The sequence below is a fragment of the Entelurus aequoreus genome, linkage group LG06, assembly GCF_033978785.1.
Source record: "Entelurus aequoreus isolate RoL-2023_Sb linkage group LG06, RoL_Eaeq_v1.1, whole genome shotgun sequence".
Classification (NCBI taxonomy): Eukaryota; Metazoa; Chordata; class Actinopteri; order Syngnathiformes; family Syngnathidae; genus Entelurus; species Entelurus aequoreus.
This window is the reverse complement of record NC_084736.1, coordinates 22434562-22457440: the sequence shown is the minus strand read 5'-3', so window position 1 is coordinate 22457440 and position 22879 is coordinate 22434562. Positions and strand designations below refer to the sequence as shown.

Below are 22879 nucleotides of genomic sequence, written 5' to 3'. Positions count from 1 at the left end.
CCTTTTAAGCAGTGTACACACTTAAAGGGGTGATATTAGGATTTTTTTTCGACATTTAAAACACTTCCTTGGATAACATTTAACGGTGGTTCTTCAGTCAACATTTTGAATAGATTATGTTTAGCAGACCGTTTTCAAGCCGCTTTCTGACCGTCTATTCAGGACGCACCATTTTCAACAGCGTCGTCTCCCCGTCAGCTATGTTGTAGTTTTTAGCGCTTACATATGGAGTCTAATGACAGATTAAGTTCGAAATATACGCTAATTTGTATTAGAAATGCTAACAGTGGAGGATGCATGTGCATGTATGAGCCTGTCTGCCCCATAACAAAAGGATAGAGAAAAAGAAGGAGCTTAATTGACTATAGCACGATCTACAATGGCGTACTCACGGAAAAAAAGCTCTTTAGCTAAATTTCTACTGTAAATGGAGATATGTGCTGACGCCACAATTGGGGAAAACGTCACCGATGGGGCAAATTTCAAACAGATCGTTTGGAGGAAGGCAAGATTGTTTTATAAATACTCCCCAATGCCTCCATGGTTTGATTTCATTTTCAGGACTTATGCATACCCCAAATACACAAAAACAGGTATCGATAGGACAGAAAAGTAGATTTTACATAAGTCCCCTTTAAAGACAAACTGCTTTGGTCCAGATGCTCCCCCTTACCATCAGAGACATTGATTATCTTATGTCTTACTGCATAACACTGTCTTGTAGTCTGAGGTGTGTTAAGAGGAAATTGGCCCAACAGTTGGCTCCAAAAGGGGTCGAGCCGGCAATGGTAATTATTTATGACTAAAACAGTCCATGTCTGTGGGGAACACAAGTGACGCCTTTCGGGTCATCGCTTCATGAATTTTGACGCGGTGCGGAAAGTAGCTAATCAAGAAAATAAAAAAACATTTAAAAAAATAATCTATTTTGTTAGGAAAATACTCAGCTCCACCTCGCTCAGTAGATTATAAATAATGTGTTCACAATGTCTCCATGATTTTTTCAATTTTTTTTGTTTTAGTTCAGGATTTTTCTTTTAAAACTAGTCCCATGACCATCACTATTCCCTCCCCTCGTATGTCCTCTTCTATAATGCCCGTTTTTCTGGTCCTTGCTATGATGGTTACTGTGGTTGTTCTTCTTAGATTTTGTTCTATCCCGTTTGTTCACACCAGGCATTGAGGACCCAAATTCTGGCTTGTTGATGGGGGACAGAACTGTTTTGTGTGTGGTGTGTTGTGTTGATATTACCGTACCGTAGCACACCCCACACATAAAGATCAAAACTGCTCAATGCCTGATCTATCTTTATGTGTGAGGTTTGTAACAGATGAAAAGTTTTTTTAGATTTAGAAAACTTTTATGTGTACATAGTCGTACCAACCTTTAGGCTCTAGCGGAGCGCAAATTGAGGGGACGATCAAATTTGACTATTTGTCAGGCGTCATTAGCGTTTTTCAAGGCTTCCAATCTTCAGGGCTTTGGACTTGGTTGAACTGGGAGTTTGTCTGTGTGAGTTCATTGTTAAAAAAGGACTGGCCTGTGGTCTTAGTCAATTTCTTTCATTATCATTTCAATCAGCGTGGTGTAACTCAATAAAAATACTTATTTGATTGTAACCAGATCACCTGTGCTTAGGTTAAATCTGTCATAGCTTTGACTTTGATGGTTCAGACTTTAAAGGTCTACTGAAACCCACTACTACCGACCACGCAGTCTGATAGTTTATATATCAATGATGAAATCTTAACATTGCAACACATGCCAATACGGCCGGGTTAACTTATAAAGTGCAATTTTAAATTTCCCGGCAAACTTCCGGCTGAAAACTTTTCGATATGATGACGTTTGCGCGTGACGTCAACAGTGGAAGCGGAAGTATTCGGAGCCCATAGAATCCAATACAAAAAGCTCGGTTTTCATTTCAAAATTCCACAGTATTCTGGACATCTGTGTTGGTGAATCTTTTGCAATTTGTTTAATGAACAATGGAGACTGCAAAGAAGAAAGCTGTAGGTGCGATCGGTGTATTAGCGGCGGACTACAGCAACACAACCAGGAGCACTTTGAGGATAGCAGACGCGCTAGCCGAACGACCTCACCTTGACTTCCTGCGTCTCCGGGCCGCCAACCGCATCGGTGATCGGGTGAAGTCCTTCGTCGTACCGTCGATCGCTGGAACGCAGGTAAGCACGGGTCGTGATGAGCAGATGAGAGCTGGCATAGGTGCAGAGCTAATATTTTTAGCATAGCTCTGTCGAGGTTCCGTAGCTAGTTAGCTTCAATGGCGTCGTTAGCAACAGCATTATTAAGCTTCGCCAAGCTGGAAAGCATTAACCGTTTATTTACATGTCCAGAGTTTGGTAGTAATGTTGATCTTCTGTCTATCCTTCCAGTCAGGGACTTATTTGTTTTGTTTCTATATGCAGTAAAGCCCGATGCTATCACGTTAGCTCCGTAGCTAAAGAGCTTCACCTATGTATTGTCGTGGAGATAAAAGTCACTGTGAATGTCCATTTCGCGTTCTCGACTCTCATTTTCAAGAGGATATAGTATCCGAGGTGGTTTAAAATACAAATCCGTGATCCACAATAGAAAAAGGAGACAGTGTGGAATCCAATGAACCCTTGTACCTAAGTTACGGTCAGAGCGAAAAAAGATACGTTCTGCACTGCACGCTCGTCCTTCACTTTCACGTTCCTCATCCACGAATCTTTCATCCTCACTCAAATTAATGGGGTAATCGTCGCTTTCTCGTTCCGAATCTCTCTCGCTGCTGGTGTAAACAATAGGAAAATATGAGCAGTCCTTCCTCCGGTGTCGTCACGCTACTTCCAGTAGGGGCAAGGTTTTTTTTTTATCAGAGACCAAAAGTTGCGAACTTTATCGTCGTTGTACTATACTAAATCCTTTCAGCAAAAATATGGCAATATCGCGAAATGATCAAGTATGACACATAGAATGGATCTGCTATCCCCGTTTAAATAGAAAAATTTCATTTCAGTAGGCCTTTAAGGTACCCACAGACTCCAGCATACTGTGGACGCAGCATACTCCGTGCGGAACGTCCGCAGTCATCAGAGCTTCCATAGTCACGAGTGCTACCGTGTTGTAGTTTCCTGTGAAATTTCTGTGCAACACTACATTTCCCACAATCCCTCAGCATTTAAATTTTTTTGTCACGGCGCCCTGAACTGACAACAAGAAAGTGGAGCTGCTCGACCTGCTCGTTCTGCAAAGCAGTGAACTAAAGAGATGGCCACAAGTGATGAGGTAGGGGAGCAATGTTGGTGAGCAGTACTGGCTACTAGCTGCTCTGAGCACAATCATCAATCAATTAATCAAAATATATTTATCACAGGTGTCTCAAAGGGTTTAAACTCACAAAGACATCCTCTGGTCTAAACCCCAAGGAAAAACTCAACAGACCCCAGTGGGGGGAAAAAAAAGAGACTCTAAAAAGGGGCCGCAGATGTAGGGACCCCCCTTCTAAAGGAAATGCAAGTGATGTTGAGTGAGTAAAATTATTGAATTAATGTCCAGTCTATCAAGAAGCCAACAGATAGTCATAGAGATCTTCTTCAGGGCTCAGCCAGGCGTGCTACACAGATATGGCCACAGCCGTGCACGGAAGAGTGATCCAGTTCAGAACTCGGGTCAACTAGAACCTCATCCATAACGTTGCAGCTAGTTCGAGGAGGTCCGTCAAGTTCGTCAACTGTTTTGGGAATTGTCTCAGAGGTGAGTCGTGTAAAATAGAGATGTGGCTTTCGCGAACAAATCCAGTCTTTTGAAAGGCTCTTTTAAGTAAACGATGAGAACCGATTCCTGGTTGTGAGCTGTTCGTTTTTTATGCACATGCGAATTTAGCGTCTGCGATTGCCCACTCTGCACGTGCGTGCAGCCCGACGGGAGTAGAAAATAAGTCACAGTCCGTTTCCCCCAAAAAATAAAATATATATATATTTTTTTCACAATTAAGAATTGTTACAAATAAGAATCACAATTAATTTGAAAATAATTTTTTTATGACACCCCTAGTAACTGTTAATATTGATTGTTTCCTTGATAGAAAAAAAAACAGTTAAAAAAAAGTAAGTATAATAAAGAGCCAGTCTTTTGAACATCTGGCTCCCTTCAAAGAGCCATAATCCCATCTTTAGGGGAAAACATTTCATTCATACAATTTTAGTTTTACAGTAAGCTTTGGTGGCATAATTTAGACGGGCGTAAGAAAAAAAATGTTTTCAGATTAATCGCGATCAAAAATCGATTTCCCTCCACCGCCAATCTGTTCTGTCCAGACATTCAGGCAAATCACATTGTTGATGTAGATGATCACATCTGCTGTACAGATTTACTTTAGAAAAAAGGGAAGTGTTGGATACTTCTCTTGTTGCCTTATTTGTATTTGACTTTATTAAATGTTTGGGTATAATTTTATTAAACAAAACCAGTTTTCTTTTAAGTAATATAGAAATTGATCAGAACTGCTTATCTATATTATGGAGGAATGTAGTTAATCATAGAACTGTCATCCAATGTTATTAAAAAAGTATTGATTTTGAAACGAGAATTGATTCTGAATCTAATCGTTACCCCTAAGAATCGAGTCGAATCGTGTTGTGCCCAAAGATTCAGAGCCCATCGGGTCACACGGAGCAGTGTGACATACCAGAGTCTGAGCGCTCATAAAATTTGAGCTTTTGCGCACAGACCTGGTGGACGTTTGCTTTGATTACTGGGTATGTTAGGGTCTTAAGTAGCTGGAATCCCAGCTCTAAAATATTTTTCTACATTTTCCTGGTTTAGATACTCATTATGTTTCAGTTTTTAGTGTTCAACAGCTCATCCACTGCACTTTGGTCCCTCCGCTCTACACACAGATGACCTGTTTCGGCGGCGCAGAGGTTTGACAAACGTCTTTTCATCATCCCCCGTCCCTTTCGGTGTCCGTGTCTTCTCCCATCCCCGAAGTCTTTCATGGGCGCTCTCTGAGGACCAGCCTTGTAACACAAGCCTCGCCGCCTTTGTGCCCATTCTTTTGGCTTATCCTTTCATCTTTTTAAACATGCAGGTGGGACAAGAGGCTGGCTGAGATGGAAACCACCGCTCGGTGAGTGGAGGAAAGAGATAGCATGTGAGCGAGCGAGGAGTGGGCCGGCGGAGGTGGGATGAGGCGGGGAGGGGGACGCCTCATCCCCCCCCCGCTCGGCTCATCCGACAATTTATGGCCCCGCTTTTCAACAAGGCCATTCAAGGTGGGGAGGCCCAGCGGACGCACTGTTCTGGCGGGTCAAAAGCACTGAACCCTCCCCTGGTGTGTGAACGGATCACTTATCTGCTCTGAGGACCCGATGAACCGTCTGGGGCGTCTGCCATTGTGTCCCGGACCCGAGTGGAGGAGTCGCATCTTCTCCTCGTCTGCGCTCGCTACACAAACAGACACACATGAGCAGCAGCAAACAAGAGGGCACACATGTGTAGGACGCATGTGTGGAAGTACACGCAGGGCAAGTTGGGACAAGGTGGACTTTACGTTTAGAACATCGACACAACAAAGCCTTCACTCTAAAGCTGGGGTCTCACACTCAATTTACCTGGGGGCCACTGGAGGGAAGGCTGGGCCGCACAAAGTAGTCACTTCAGAATAAAGTTTTAACCACGGGACTACATTTACTTTTATTAGCAGCTATAATGATCCAAGACTATGGTACCATAGACCAGGGGTGTCCAAACTTTTTCCACTGAGGGCCAAATACTGAAAAATTAAAGCATGCAGGGGCCGTTTTGATCATTTTCATTTAAATTTTCAAAACTACTACAATATTTATTGTAACCATTAGTGCGCCACTAAATTTTGGTTAACGTTAAAGGTCCCGGGACCCAAAAGGGTCTGAGTCATTAAAATGTTAATAACCTGTCAGATATAAAGCAATTTTTTACTTTTAATTCTAAAATACTGTAGATCAACTTCCGATCTATCTGTTGACATTTTTAAAAATGTTTTAGGCCCTTTTTATCAAAGAAAACTTTTTTATTTGGCAAAAACACAAAATTATGTTACGTCTCGTCTCGATTACTGTAACATATTATTTTCGGGCCAAGGATGTCGTTGTGGCTTGTGCAGCCCTTTGAGACACTCGTGATTTAGGGCTGTATAAGTAAACTTTGATTGATTGATTGATTGCAAATATGTAATATTTTCACCCACAAAGTATTAAAATTGGAATATTTCATGTGAAGTAACTGCAGCCTTAAATAGATCAATAATTCATAACAACATTGCTTTTAGTTCAATATTGTTTTTCGAACAATGACAATTAAAAAAAAAAAAATCTGACTAAAAATCTTGGGGATCCAAAAGGCCCCTACTCATAAAAGTGTTAAAAATAAATCATATATATATATATATATATATATATATATATATATATATATATATATATATATATATACTACCGTTCAAAAGTTTGGGGTCACATTGAAATGTCCTTATTTTTGAAGGAAAAGCACTGTACTTTTCAATTAAGATAACTTTAAACTAGTCTTAACTTTAAAGAAATACACTCTATACATTGCTAATGTGGTAAATGACTATTCTAGCTGCAAATGTCTGGTTTTTGGTGCAATATCTACATAGGTGTATAGAGGCCCATTTCCAGCAACTATCACTCCAGTGTTCTAATGGTACAATGTGTTTGCTCATTGGCTCAGAAGGCTAATTGATGATTAGAAAACCCTTGTGCAATCATGTTCACACATCTGAAAACAGTTTAGCTCGTTACAGAAGCTACAAAACTGACCTTCCTTTGAGCAGATTGAGTTTCTGGAGCATCACATTTGTGGGGTCAATTAAACGCTCAAAATGGCCAGAAAAAGAGAACTTTCATCTGAAACTCGACAGTCTATTCTTGTTCTTACAAATGAAGGCTATTCCACAAAATTGTTTGGGTGACCCCAAACTTTTGAACGGTAGTGTATATATATAAAGTATATATATGAAGTGTTAAAAATAAATCATATATATATATATATATAAATATATATATATATATATATATATAGTCTTAATTAGATTATGCAAAAAAAATAGTGCTCGATTCCGTGGTAGAGCGTAATATGTATGTGTGGGAAAAAATAGTCTTGTGATTTTTTCCCACACATACATATATATACATATATATATATATATATATATATATATATATATATATATATATATATATATATATATATATATATATATAATTATTTTTACTCTCCACGCTTAAACCTCTAGATCAACTTCAGGTCTTCAGATTTTTTTTGGAGCAATGCCAGTTTTCAAGCAAAAAACTGACAAAATAACAGTTTTGTGTTATTAGTGTCAATATATAAATATTTTCTCGTTCGCTCCTTTGTTCCACTTTATTATGTAAAAGTATTTTTAAAATTTGCCACGGGCCTTTAAAAATATATCTGCAAATGGCCTGCGTGCCGCACTTTGGACGCTCCAGCCATACACCTTAGCGGTGTCAAAGTGCGGCCCACAACACAATTTAGGGCTCTGTTTCCACTGAAGGCCGCCGACTGAAAAATGAAAGCATGCAAGGGCCTTTTTTATCATTTTCATTTTCAAAACCAATACAATATTTATTGTAACCATTAGTGCTCCCCTCAACTTTGGTGAATGTTAAAGGTCCCGGGGACCCAAAAGGTCATGTAAATGTTAAAAATATGTCAGATATAAACCAATTCTTTACTTTCAACGCTAAAATACTGTTGATCTGTGCGTGTGTATGCTAGCAGCCCCGCGGAAACAAAGATACTGGAAACAGACAAGAGGGTTCACTCCATTTCTTTCATTCCGCTATACCAGACCTATACAGTCCGTAAGCACACATGATTGTATTTCTTTATGAAAAAAAAAAAATTAAAAATAGAAAGAAAAAAAAATCTCCCCCCCACCCCCCCGGTCCGTGGGACAAAATTTCAAGCGTTGACCGGTCCGCAGCTACAAAAAGGTTGGGGACCACTGATCTACGTCACAGCAGCTCAGACGAGGAACAAAGCAGAGTGGGCGGGGTTTGTTTTCAGAGCCTGAAACGCATGTGTCAGGAACAGATGCGGAGGCAAGTTTTTACAACAAACGTTTCTGCATAAAAGTGACAATACATCATATCGTAGGTGTTTATTACCCTTTGCATTCATATTTTGCTTTTGCTTTTGTTTGTTACATTTTTGTTGTGTTTTGCTTGATTGTAAAAGATGTCTATCGAAGATCTGGTCTGAGAAGTAAAAGAGGAGCGATGTTCATATGTTGTTAATTTTCAGTATTTTATTGTTCATAGTCGTTATTGTAAATCCCACTTTCTTTATTTTAATGTACATTTTGGGTGTCCCTTTCAGTAAAAAAATGTAAAATTCCATTCCATTTTTTTGAGGTGGTCTGTTTTTTTAGAATTCTTTTCACATTGTGACTTTTGGTATTAGTGTTCCTGGAAAAAAAGGGACCCAAACACACACTGTACAGCAGATTTTTGCAGCTAAATGTTTCAATATAATTTATACGCACATACACATTGGCCCCCCCAGACACATTTTTTCTCTCAATGTGGCCCCCCAAGTCAAGATATTTGCCCAGCTCTGCGCTATACATAGCTCAAAACGTTGTGGACTGATTTTTAGGTTCAGGAAAAGTCCGAAATGGGATAAGGAACGAATGACTGTGTTTTATCATTTCCACTATTTTGTCTTACATTTACGTGACAAGCGTCAACTTGTATGTGTGTATGATCAAGTCACCGCCTCCACCAACAGAGACGAAGACAGTGGATGACTGACAAGAGGGTTCATTCCATTTCTTTCATCCCGCTATACATAGCTCAAAAAGTTGTGGCTATAGTGAATAGTGAGTGCGTTACTAAGCTATGAAGTTAAGTTGAGGGTCAGAAAATATGGGCCCCGGGCTGCGAGTTTGAGGCCCCCTGCTCTAAAGACCTATCTGATTACATTCTGTGATCTTCTCCACTGATTTGAGTAAATATTCCATGGTGGAGATGATGCAATTTTAAGAAGCTCTGGCTGGAGATCAATGCTTCTGTCACGCCGCCTGTGGCTCCACTACAATGACGAATACCAAACATGAATCAGAATGTCGGACTCTGCTGCAGAATGTAAATCTTCTTCCTGGAGCGCATTTGTATTCCCGTCGGCGTTACATTCCCCAAAAACCAACAGTCGCTTAATTGCGACTGGCGGCTGTCTGGCTTGAAGTTGGAGCCGTCTGTTGAGTGTTTTACGTTCCGCGTTAAAACCTGGGCAACGTTGGGGAAGTCGAGGATTATATGTGGTATTGTATTCAGAAAATGTAAGTCACGGGGGGGGTTATCAGTTTGACTTCAGCGTGTTACATCTTGAACATACATTTCTTAAATGCTACAACTATATCAGGGGTGTCCAAACTTTTTCCACTGAGGGCCGCACACTGAAAACTTGAAGCATGCGGTTGGCCATTTTGATATTTTTCATTTTTAAAACCAATGAATTATATTTTATTCAACCTTGAGGGCTCCCCTCAAGTTTGATTCTGGGGACCAAGAGGGCCTCAGTCATGAAAAGGTTAAAAATTAGTCATACAGTATTTATTTATTTTTTATTATTATTCAATGCTTAAATTTCTAGATCAGGGGTGTCAAACTCATTTTAGCACAGGGGACACATGGAGGAAAATCTGCGCACACGCGGGCCGGACTATTAAAATCATGGCATTAAAACTAAACAATAAAGACAACTTCAGATTGTTTTATTTGTCTTACTTTGGCCAAAAATAGAACAAACACATTCTGAAAATATTACAATAAAAATATAGAAAAAAATACCAGCAGCGGTAAAGTTTAGATCCACGAAGGAAAGAAGAAAGTGAAGGGATGTTTATAACTGAATAAATTTACATGTGCATAAAAATTTGTCTTCTTTTGTATTATTTCTTTAATGAATCAAGTAACGTTTATGACAACCTTTTTCCAAAATACAATATAGAATGCGAGATATAACAGGATAATGCATACATTTATCATTTGTTTTCAAAACGCTTACAAAAAAGTGGGACAGCAAAAATATACTGTGGGACCCCATTTTTATGACTTGATGGGGTCCCTGGGACCCCATTTTGAGAATTCATAGCGCCAACACTGATGGAGTATTGGTGCGTGCAAAACAGCAGCAGGCGGCTGTGGCCTGCGGGCCGGTACTAATACTAATCAAATGTCATCCCGACTTTGACACCCCTGCTCTTAAACAACTTCTATCTATTGATATATAGTATTTGTTATTTATGTTTTATGCCCTTTTTGTCAAAGAAAACCCTGTTTTTTATGGCAAAAACACAAAATATGCAATATCCCCCGCCCTCCTAAAAAAATTTTTAGTGGAATATTTCATGTGAAGTAATTGGAGAAATAATTAGGTCAATAATTCATAACTTTGATTTTGATTTGTTATAATTTTTTCAGTAAGTGACAGTTTTTGAAAAAATTGTTTTTTAATCTACCACAATTTTTTAGCCCCCGCTCATACAGGTGTTACAAATAAGTCAAACTTTTTTTTTACTTTCAACACTTAAGTTTCTAGATCAACTTGAGATCTATCCATTCATTATAAGTTTTCATTATTTTTTATTGGGTTTTTTATGCACTTTTTCTCAAAGAACATTTTGGTATTTTTTATCTGGCAAACACAAAATATTGAATAATAATTTCAAACTGGAATATTTGATGGGAAGTAATTGGAGTCTTGAATAGGTCAATCATTCATAACAACATTGATTTTGATTCATAATCATTTTTCAGGAAGTGACGGTTTTCAAATCAACTAAAATTCTTTAGCCCCCGATCATAAAAGTGTTAAAAATAAGTCATACTTTTTTCTTTTTTTTTACTTTCAACACTTAAGTTTTTAGATCAACTTGAGATCTATCCATTTATTATAAGTTTTCATTATTTTGTATTTGTTTTTATGCACTTTTTCTCAAACGAAAATTGTGTTTTTTTATATGGCATACAAAATATGCAAAAACAATTTCAAACTGGAATATTTGATGTGAAGTAATTGGAGCCTTGAATAAGTCAATAATTCATAACATTGACTTTGATTCATTAATATTTTTAAGGAGTGACAGTTTTTGAAAAAAAAAAAAAAAAAAATCCACTAAAATTCTTGGGCCCCCGCTCATAAAGGTGTTAAAAATAAGTCATACTTTTTTCTTTTTTTTTTACTTTCAACACTTAAGTTTCTATATCAACTTGACATCTATCCATTTATTATACGTTTTCATTATTTTTTATTTGTTTTTATGCACTTTTTCTCAAAGAAAATGTTGGTATTTTTTATATGGCAAACACAAAATATTCAATATTAATTTCAAACTGGAATATTTGATGTGAAGTAATTGGAGCTTTGATTAGGTCAATTATACATAACATTTATTTTTGATTCATTATAATTTTTTTAGGAAGTGACAGTTTAAAAAAAAAATTATAATGAAATCCACTACAATTCTTGAGCCTTTACTCATAAAGGTGTTAAAAAATAATTCATAGGTTGTTTTTTTTTACTTTCAACACTTACGTTTCTCGATCAACTTTAGACCTACCCATTTATTATAAGTTTTTATTATATTTTATGCAATTTTTCTCAAAGAAAATGTTTTTTGTATGGCAAACACAAAATATTCAATAATAATTTCAAACTGGAATATTTGATGTGAAGTAATTGGAAAAAAAAGAAATTCATAGTTTGTTTTTTTTACTTTCAACACTTACGTTTCTTGATCAACTTGAGACCTACCCATTTATTATAAGTTTTCATTCTTTTTTATTTGTTTTTTCGCACATTTTCTCAAAAAAATTTTTAAATTTTTTATATGGCATACAAAATATTCAATAACAATTTTAAAGTGGAATATTTGATGTGAAGTAATTGGAGCCTTGAATAGTTCAATAATTCATAAAATAGATTTTGATTCATTATTATTTTTTAAGGAGTGACAGTTTTTGAAAAAAATCAAAAATCAAAAAATCCATTAAAATTCTTGGGCCCGCACTCATAAAGGTGTTAAAAATAAGACATGCTTTTTTTTTTTTTTTTTACTTTCAACACTTTTCTAGATAAACTTGAGATCTATCCATTTATTACAAGTTTTTATTATTTTTTATTTGTTTTTTATGCACTTTTTCTCAAACAAAATTTTGTTTTTTCATATGGCAAACAAAGTATGCAATAATAATTTCAAACTGGAATATTTGATGTGAAGTAATTGCTTTGTGTTAGTCATAAGTCGTACTTTTTTTTTTTTACTTTCAACACTTAAGTTTCTAGATCAACTTGAGATCAATCCATTTATTATAAGTTTTTATTAGTTCTTTATGCACTTTTTCTCAAAGAAAATGTAGTTGTTTTTAAATGGCCAACAAAATATTCAATAATAATTTCAAACTGGAATATTTGATGTGAAGTAATTAGACTCTTGACTAGGTCAATAATTCATAACATTGGTTTTGATTCAATACTTTTTAAGGAGTGACAGTTTTTGAAAAAAATAAAAAAATCCACAACAATTCTTGGGCCCTCGCTCATAAAGGTGTTAAAAATAAGTCAGGTTTTTTTAAAACTTTCAACACTTATGTTTCTAGATCAACTTGAGATATATCCATTTATTATAAGTTTTTATTTGTTTTTATGCCCTTTTTCTCAAAGAAAATGTAGTTGTTTTTAAATGGCCAACAAAATATTCAATAATAATTTCAAACTGGAATATTTGATGTGAAGTAATTAGAGCCTTGACTAGGTCAATAATTCATAACATTGGTTTTGATTCAATACTTTTTAAGGAGTGACAGTTTTTGAAAAAAATCCACAACAATTCTTGGGCCCTCGCTCATAAAGGTGTTAAAAATAAGTCAGTTTTTTTTTTAAACTTTCAACACTTATGTTTCTAGATCAACTTGAGATCTATCCATTTATTATAAGTTTTTATTTGTTTTTATGACCTTTTTCTCAAAGAAAATTTTGTTTTTTTAACATGGCAAACAAAATATGCAATAATAATTTCAAACTGGAATATTTGATGTAAAGTAATTGGAGTCTTGAATAGGTCAATAATACATAGCATTGATTTTGATTCTTTTTTTTTTTTTTTAGCAACGATTGTTTTAAAGAAAAAAACAGGCTGCATGGCAGCTTTGTTATTAACTTTTTATCGTTAAATTGTTACCTATTTGCTTGTTTATTCCAATTTTTGATTTTTAATAATATTTTTAGAATGTGCCACAGGCCATTAAAAAATTAGCTGCGGACCGCAAATGGCCCACGGGCTGCACTTTGGAAACACCTGAAAAATATCTTACTACTTTAACATGACATTCTGAAATATATACTTTCATATCACTTGAATATTCAATTAAGTGACAGGCAAATACATAGAAGTTAGTTGCCAGGTTGTAGCATAGAAGTACAAACTTAAACACAGTATGTAGCCACGCTACAGCTTGTTTATAATCACTTGCTGGGTTACCACCAACTCATAAAAAACGTACCTGGATGAAGGCCAACGCCGCCATGCTGTTATTTCTAATAATTGTTTTCAGGTGAAATGTGGGCGGTGTGGCAATAAAAGGTTAATGGTAGTTCAGGTGTTGTTGTCCAAGCTAGCGAAAAGAAAAAACATGTTTAGCTCATTTGGAACACAACAACTGCTTGCTATTACAACAATGTGCTTGGAAAAGGCTTTTTAAATGCATCTGCACTCACATGTGTAACTTGTTGAATTTGGTCCCTGTCTTCTTTTTAGAAACAAGTAACATCTTGAGGGGGAAAACGTCGTCTAATTGCGAGTTAGAGACCAGAGTCGTTAGCTGCGTAAAGTTGGCAATGCTTCACATCGGAAGTGCTTACTTGAGTATTTAAAATACCTAAACCAAGTTTTTATGGAAGCCCGTTTCCGCCCCTAAAAAAAAATACCCCAATGGTAAATCATAATTATGAGATTAAGATCATAATTTATGAGATAAGGAATTTGAATTTGTGAGATAAGAAGTAATACTTATGAAATATAGAGTAAAAATTATACAAAGTCGTAATTATGAGATATAAAGTCATAATCATGACATAAAGTTGAAATTATAAGGGCGAAAAAATAATTATGAGATAAAAAAAATTATATTTTTGACTTTATTTCAAAATTATGAAATAAAAAGTCAGAATTCTGAGATTATAAAGTCATAATTCTGAGATTTAAAAAAAGGTCGTAAATATGAGATTAAAAATCGTAATTATGAGTGAGGAAAAAAAATCGAAATTACGAGATAAAAAGTCATGATTATAAAATAAAAAGTCATAATTTTGAGATACGAAAGTTGAAATTATTAGATAAAAAGCCATAATGATGAGATAAAAAAGTAATTATGAAATAAAAAGTAAACATTCTAAGATAAAAAAAAAAAAAAGGTCATAATTATAGTATAAAAAGTCGTAATTTTGAGATTAAAAAAATCGAAATTATAAGATAAAAAGTCACAATTATGAGCTACAAAAAAAAAAAAAAATTGAGGTCAAAAAGTCGAAATTATGACACAAAAAGTAAAACGTCATGATCAAAACATAAAAAGTCATATTTTTGAGATAAGAAAGTTGAAATTACAGGATAAAAAGCGATAACAATGAGATCAAAAGTAAGAAAAAGTAAAAATTATAAGTAAAAAGTTACGATTATGACATAATTATGACTTTTTATCTCATCATTTTGAATTTGTATGTCATTCTGTAATTTCGAGTTTTTATCTCATAACAGGGGTATATTTTTATTTTTAGTGGCGGAAACAGGCTTCCTGGCTTCCAGAAACTTTAGTATTGTAACTAACGTAAACAAACAAAAAAGGAACCAAGAAGAGCAAACATGAAACACTCCTCACTTCTTCCACCGTGCCTTTATTTTGAAAGTAACCTTAGGACGCGGTGTGCCCGGTCGAATCCAGCTTGATGTCCGGGGGTGACTTTTGCGCGTTCCAGGCGGAGTTGAGCTTGCAACATTTTGTCCAACTTGTTCGCCTCTTCACTGCACATTCTTCAACTCTGGAATGTTTTCACGTCTGGCCGTCTGTGGGGGAAAAGCACCGAAGAGAGGGAATATCTGTCACTTTGCATTTCATTCGCGCTGCTTTCCGCGGCTAATTACACTCTTTTTAAAAGGCACGCACGCACACGCAGTGTGGGGACAGCAGCGGATTGTCTTCCCCCCCCCGGAATTGGATTTGTAGAGGACTCCTATGATGCCATGGACCTCTGAAAGAGGAGCGACATGTGTGTGTCTTGGTAAAAAGTATTTGAAAAGTTGATTTTTATTTTATTTTGTAAAGCATTTAAGCGACGGGCAACAGGACTTTGTAATCAATGTGGAGTCAGCTGGAAGGACGCGGGGTCCGGATCTCACCTCAACGGTACGGACCTCTCCACTTTTAACATGTGTTTATTAAAGATGAAATTAAAGATGGCGATGATGAGCTAGATTAGATCAGATAAGTGCACTTTCATCTTCCAAATATTTCTTCAGACCAGTACCTGGATAGAGCGCAATTGAATGCAGTTTCTCGGCAATCAACAGAATGGCGCACTGTAAAAGTGACAAGCGAAAGCCCTGAACAGAAAAGTACAAATAAGAAAAACATTTTTTTTTTTTATAAGAAGCAGCTGCTTAACACCAGGAATTTGACTTGGTGTGACATTTTTATTGTCTTTTTTTGTATGACTTTCTATTTACTACCGTCGTGTGCTTTTAATTTGTAGCAAAACACTATGATTTGTTTTCCTGTCATTAACCAGCGTTGATTTATACAAAGTAGTATTAGGTATTTTTTTTCTACGTGATATCCAGTCGGGTGAGTTGTCACCTTCCAAAACACACATTCTGACGGTGTGGTGACTCACGCCGTGTTATCCACACAACAACTTCCTGCCTATAATAATGTCACGCTGACCCGGAGGCCAGGAGAAGACAATTATCTTTCCCAATAAATGGGAATTCCCTCTGGGATTGCGTGTGAGCGATGTTGTCGCGAAGCCAAACTGCCAAAGAAAGCAATAAATAAACCGTTTGAACACTGCTGAAAAACCTAATTGCGATTTTTCTCCCCAAAATTGCGTTTCGGTTTGCGATTTTTATATTTAATCCATTTAAAATAATGTGTAACTTTATGACTTGGGGCCCCCATTGGACTAAGAAAGTAACACACACATATTTAGGCCTTGTTCACACTGCAGGTGAATTCCGATTTTTTTAGCCCATATGCAACCAGTATCAGAGTTTTTCATGTAAGTGTGAACATTGCAATTCCGAATTTTTCATATGCGTAAATAAATCGGCTAGATGTAAACGCTAGGTCGATATTATCCGACAAGAACGTAATCAGAAATGTTTTCATATGCGGAAATAAAGTGGATATATGCGATTTGTCTTCAATGTGAACGCTGGGTCGATATTATCCGACAAGAACGTCATCAAAAATATTTTCATATGTGGAAATAAATAAGATAGATATGCAATGCATCCTCAATGTGAACGCTAGGTCGATATTATCCGACAAGAACGTCATCAAAAAATGTTTCATATGCGGAAATAAATCGGATATACACTACCGTTCAAAAGTTCGGGGTCACCCAAACAATTTTGTGGAATAGCCTTCATTTCTAAGAACAAGAATAGACTGTCGAGTTTTAGATGAAAGTTCTCTTTTTCTGGCCATTTTGAGCGTTTAATTGACCCCACAAATGTGATGCTCCAGAAACTCAATCTGCTCAAAGGAAGGTCCGTTTTGTAGCTTCTGTAACGAGCTAAACTGTTTTCAGATGTGTGAACATGATTGCACAAGGGTTTTCTAATCATCAATTAGCCTTCTGAGCCAATGAGCAAACACATTGTACCATTAGAACACTGGAGTGATAGTTGCTGGAAATGGGCCTCTATACACCTATGTAGATATTGCACCAAAAACCAGACATTTGCAGCTAGAATAGTCATTTACCACATTAGCAATGTATAGAGTGTATTTCTTTAAAGTTAAGACTAGTTTAAAGTTATCTTCATTGAAAAGTACAGTGCTTTTTCTTCAAAAATAAGGACATTTCAATGTGACCCCAAACTTTTGAACGGTAGTGTATATGCGATGCGTTCTCAATGTGAACGCTAGGTCGATATTATCCAACAAGAACGTCATCAAAAATGTTTTCATATACGGAAATAAATCGTATATATATACAACTAAGATGCATGTTGGTGTGTAATAAGTTCAATACTTACAGTATTAACACTTTGTAGGGCGCAACGACCATAAACTATACACGACTGCCATCGAACGCCTTCAAATTGCTTTTTGTTAATGAAAACTACAACTAAGATGCACGTTACAATCAAACAGCTGGTGTGTAATAAGGGCGATACTTACAGTATTAACACTTTGTTGGGCGCAACGACTGAAATGACCACCACACCATAACTACTGCCATCGAACGCCCTGGACTGCTACTGCAATTGCAACTTGGTGTCATACCTGCAAATAATACTCAGAAATATGATAATAAAACAAGACCTGAATTATCCTATTCAGCTCATTTTTAAATGTTGCAATAAGAAAGTTAGATTTTATTATCAAAAACAATTAATATTCATTAACACACACAAAAGCTCTGAAAATTGGTACCATTGAGTATCGATTCAAAGGTTTCTATCCCTACTCTGCCGTCACGACGAGGGAGGGGGTCACGGAAGGCGCACAGAAGCAGACTTAATTGAGCGTCACAAACGAGCACACGCGTCAGGCGAGGTCATGTGATCGTTTTAGATATCAAAGTACACCCCCCCCCCCCCCCCCAGAAGCCTTCATGCTGCACAAAATGAAAGTGATTAGAACAGACCTTATCTGTCACATGACTGACATCTGCCTTATTGCGGATTAGCTGGTTAACATAGCGTGGTAGATGTAGAATCATCCTCTGCTGATTCCTGTCATGGAGATCAGTCCCGACAGCGGCCCAGATGGGATCTCTTTTTGGAGTTTTATGCCATTTTTTCACAAGCGCGATGTTCCAATCTGCTGAGCGGTGGCTCGAAGGCAAGCCTTTGAACTTGACCAGCACTTTTTTACTGGGTACCACCAGACCCAGGCCAACGCTGGTGTCGCCATGGAGGAGGGTTTACTGGAACTCAACTTGTGTGGGCCGCTTGGACCGCACCGGGTAATTCTGTCAAGACTCTCTAGGACAGGGGTCACCAACCTTTTTGAAACCAAGAGCTACTTCTTGGGTACTGATTAATGCGAAGGGCTACCAGTTTGTTACACACTTAAATAAATTGCCAGAAATAGCCAATTTGCTCAATTTACCTTTAACTCTATGTTATTATTAATAATTAATGATATTTACACTTAATTGAACGGTTTAAAAGAGGGGAAAAAACAAAAAAATGGCAATTAAATTTTGAAACATAGTTTATCGTCATTTCGACTCTTTAAAATTCAACCGAAAAAAAGAAGAGAAAAACTAGCTAATTCGAATCTTTTTGAAAAAATTAAAAACAGAATTTATGGAACATCATTAGTAATTTTTCCTGATTAAAATTACTTTTAGAATTTTGATGACATGTTTTAAATAGGTCAAAATCCAATCTACACTTTGTTAGAATATATAACAAATTGGACCAAGCTATATTTCTAACAAAGACAAATCATTATTTCTTCTAGATTTTCCAGAACAAAAATTTTAAAAGTAATTCAAAAGACTTTGAAATAAGATTTACATTTGATTCTACAGATTTTCTAGATTTGCCAGAATATTTTTTTTGAATTTTAATCATAACAAGTTTAAAGAAATATTTCACAAATATTCTTCGTCGAAAAAACAGAAGCTAAAATGCAGAATTAAATTAAAATGTATTTATTATTCTTTACAATAAAAAAAATTAATTTACTTGAACATTGATTTAAATTGTCAGGAAAGAAGAGGAAGGAATTTAAAAGGTAAAAAGGTATATGTGTTTACAAATCCTAAAATCATTTTTAAGGTTGTATTTTTTCTCTAAAATTGTCTTTCTGAAAGTTATAAGAAGCAAAGTTAAAAAAAATTAAAGAATTTATTTCAACAAGTGAAGACCAAGTCTTTAAAATATTTTCTTGGATTTTCAAATTCTATTTGAGTTTTGTCTCTCTTAGAATTGAAAATGCCGAGCAAAGCGAGACCAGCTCGCTAGTAAATAAATACAATTTAAAAAAATAGAGGCAGCTCACTGGTAAGTGCTGCTATTTGAGCTATTTTTAGAACAGGCCAGCGGGCTACTCATCTGGTCCTTACGGGCTACCTGGTGCCCGCGGGCACCACGTTGGTGACCCCTGCTCTAGGAACACAACACCGTCGGCCCGGTCCTTTCCTCAGATTTTTGCGGACACTACATTAGGCACACATAGAGCAGCAACACTACGCATTATTTTCGAATCCAATAATCTATCCATTACTGAAAAATTAAAACATGCTAAAAAGTCAAAATGTTAATGTTAGCATGCTATTCATGATAATGTTAGCATGCTAACTGTTAGCATGTGTCAATGACCTAGTTACATGTCTAAAGTTTTTGGTGGCAAAATTGGTTAAAATAGTTAGCATGCTGACAGTTAACGTGTGCCGAGTACCAATTTATATAACCCTGAGGTGAGCGGCTGAAAAATTAGCTTAAAAAGTGAATATGCTAATGTTAGCATGCTAACAATAACATCATGTGTACACGTGCTATCACGTGTAAAGTACCAAGTTTTATTACTCTAAGGCAGGGGTGTCCAAAGTGCGGCCCAGGGGCCATTTGCGGCCCGCAGGTAATTCTTTAACGGCCCCACGGCACATTCTAAAAATACGATGAAAAAACAAAACAAAACATAAAAAGTGGTATAAAAGAGCAAACAGGTGAAATGTAACAAGAAAATGTTGCATTATTTACTCTAATAACACAAAGCTGCCATGCATGCTGTTTCTTTCTTTAAAAAATAATAATGAATCAAAATCAATGTCCATCCATCCATCCATCTTCTTCCGCTTATCCGAGGTCGGGTCGCGGGAGCAGCAGCCTAAGCAAGGAAACCCAGACTTCCCTCTCCCCAGCCACTTCGTCCAGCTCTTCCCGGGGGATCCCGAGGCGTTCCCAGGCCAGCCGGGAGACATAGTCTTCCCAACGTGTCCTGGGTCTTCCCCGTGGCCTCCTACCGGTCGGACGTGCCCTAAACACCTCCCTAGGGAGGCGTTCGGGTGGCATCCTGACCAGATTCCCGAACCACCTCAACTGGCTCCTCTCGATGTGGAGGAGCAGTGGCTTTACTTTGAGCTCCCCCCGGATGGCAGAGCTTCTCACCCTATCTCTAAGGGAGAGCCCCGCCACCCGGCGGAGGAAACTCATTTCGGCCGCTTGTACCCGTGATCTTGTCCTTTCGGTCATAACCCAAAGCTCATGACCATAGGTGAGGATGGGAACGTAGATCGACCGGTAAATTGAGAGCTTTGCCTTCCGGCTCAGCTCCTTCTTCACCACAACGGATCGATACAGCGTCTGCATTACTAAAGACACCGCACCGATCCGCCTGTCGATCTCACGATCCACTCTTCCCTCACTCGTGAACAAGACTCCAAGGTACCGGAACTCCTCCACTTGGGGCAGGGTCTCCTCCGCAACCCGGAGATGGCACACTTTTTCGGGCGAGAACCATGGACTCAGACTTGGAGGTGCTGATTCTCATCCCAGTCGCTTCACACTCAGCTGCGAACCGATCCAGCGAGAGCTGAAGATCCTGGCCAGATGAAGCCATCAGGACCACATCATCTGCAAAAAGCAGAGACCTAATCCTGCAGCCACCAAACCAGATATCCTCAACGCCTTGACTGCGCCTAGAAATTCTGTCCATAAAAGTTATGAACAGAATCGGTGACAAAGGGCAGCCTTGGCGGAGTCCAACCCTCACTGGAAACGTGTCCGACTTACTGCCGGCTATGCGGACCAAACTCTGGCACTGATCATACAGGGAGCGGACCGCCGGGCGGATCTCATCCACCCCCGGGGCCTTGCCACCGAGGAGCTTTTTAACTACCTCAGCAACCTCAGCCCCAGAAATAGGAGAGCCCACTACAGATTCCCCAGGCACTGCTTCCTCATAGGAAGACGTGTTGGTGGGATTGAGGAGGTCTTCGAAGTATTCCCTCCACCGATCCACAACATCCGCAGTCGAGGTCAGCAGAACACCATCCTCACCATACACGGTGTTGATAGTGCACTGCTTCCCCTTCCTGAGGCGGCGGATGGTGGTCCAGAATCGCTTCGAAGCCGTCCGGAAGTCATTTTCCATGGCTTCCCCGAACTCCTCCCATGTCCGAGTTTTTGCCTCCGCGACCGCTGAAGCCGCACACCGCTTGGCCTGTCGGTACCTGTCCGCTGCCTCAGGAGTCCTATGAGCCAAAAGAACCCGATAGGACTCCTTCTTCAGCTTGACGGCATCCCTCACCGCCAGTGTCCATCTCTCGAGAGGGGCTGGACTCAAAATCAATGTCATTATGAATTATTGACCTATTCAAGGCTCCATTTACTTCACATTAAATATTCCACTTTGAGATATTTTGGGGGGAAAATGTTGCATATTTTTTGGTTGACATTTAAAAAACAAAGTTTTTTAAAGAAGGGCCTAAAACGAACAAACAAAAAACATAAACAACAATACAACTTATAATTGACGGATAGATCTGAAGTGGATCTTGAGACTATTGTGGTAAAAGTTTTAAAAAATGTTGATTTATTTTTTTAAACTTTACTGAGCAGTACCATTTTGAATCCCCAATAATTTTAGTGGGACTTTTCTTTTTTAAGTGTCATTGCTCAAAAAAATAATGAATTAAAATCAATGTTGTTATGAGTTATTGACCTTTTAAAGAATCCAATTATTATATAATCTCAAATATTCCACTTTAAAATTTTATTGGGGGAAAATATTGCATATTTTGTGGTTTTTTTCCATAAAAAAACACGGTTTTCCTTGACAAAAATGGCATACAACTTAAATCTTTAAAAGCGTTATAATGACAGATAGACCTAATGTTGATCTACAGATTTAAACCTTGAATAATAATAATACTAAATAATGACACATTTGTAATATTGTTTTTGACCAAAACCTTTTGGGGTCCCTGGGATCAAGTCTGAGTGGAGGCCTAAATGTATCTTTTTTATACATATATTGTATTGGTTTTTAAAATAAAAAATATCAAAATGGCCCCCGCTTGCTTTGATTTTTCAGTGTGCGGCCCTCAGTGGAAAAAGTTTGGACACCCCTGCTCTAAGGTGTACGGCCGCAAAATTACCTAACTTTTAAAGCTAATTTTGCAACCAGAAACCTTACACATGTAACTAGGTACTTGACACATGCTATTTTTTATTTACATTTTGACTTTTTTTTAGCTATTTTTTCAACCGAACACCTAAGAGTCATTTAACTTGGTACTTGACACGTGCTAACAGCTATCATGTGTAAACTACCAAGTTATATGATTCTAAGGCAGTGGTTCTTAACCTTGTTGGAGGTACCGAACCCCACCAGTTGCATATGCACATTCACCGAACCCTTTAATGAAAAAAAAGAATAATACATTTTCAAATTCAAGACAAAGTTATATATTTTTTTACTGGTGCACAAAATTATCCATGCATGAACATCACCTTGTTCAAAGAACAAAACCAACACAGTGCATGAATTCACAACAAATTACACACCTGAAAATCAGTGTGACTTCTGCTGTTGCCATATCCATAATACGTTGATAGGGAGA

The 22879-nt window shown here is 37.4% G+C and overlaps 1 protein-coding gene and 1 long non-coding RNA gene across 2 annotated transcripts in view; one reads left to right on the top strand and one right to left on the bottom strand.

The window, feature by feature from the left end:
• Window positions 1-2144: 2144 nt before the first annotated feature.
• On the bottom strand, window positions 2145-13894 carry LOC133651978 (uncharacterized). The gene is made up of 3 exons (XR_009826511.1): window positions 13793-13894; window positions 13579-13689; window positions 2145-5434 (listed from the first exon to the last, which is right to left on the bottom strand). It is a non-coding gene; the product is annotated as an uncharacterized LOC133651978 (long non-coding RNA).
• A 1168-nt stretch (window positions 13895-15062) lies between these two features.
• Window positions 15063-22879, top strand: part of LOC133651483 (neurotrophin-3) — a 43018-nt gene continuing 35201 nt past the window's right edge. Inside the window, exon 1 of the mRNA XM_062049438.1 lies at window positions 15063-15477. The gene's annotated coding sequence lies outside the window, so the exon portion shown is untranslated. The remainder of the gene's footprint in view (window positions 15478-22879) is intronic.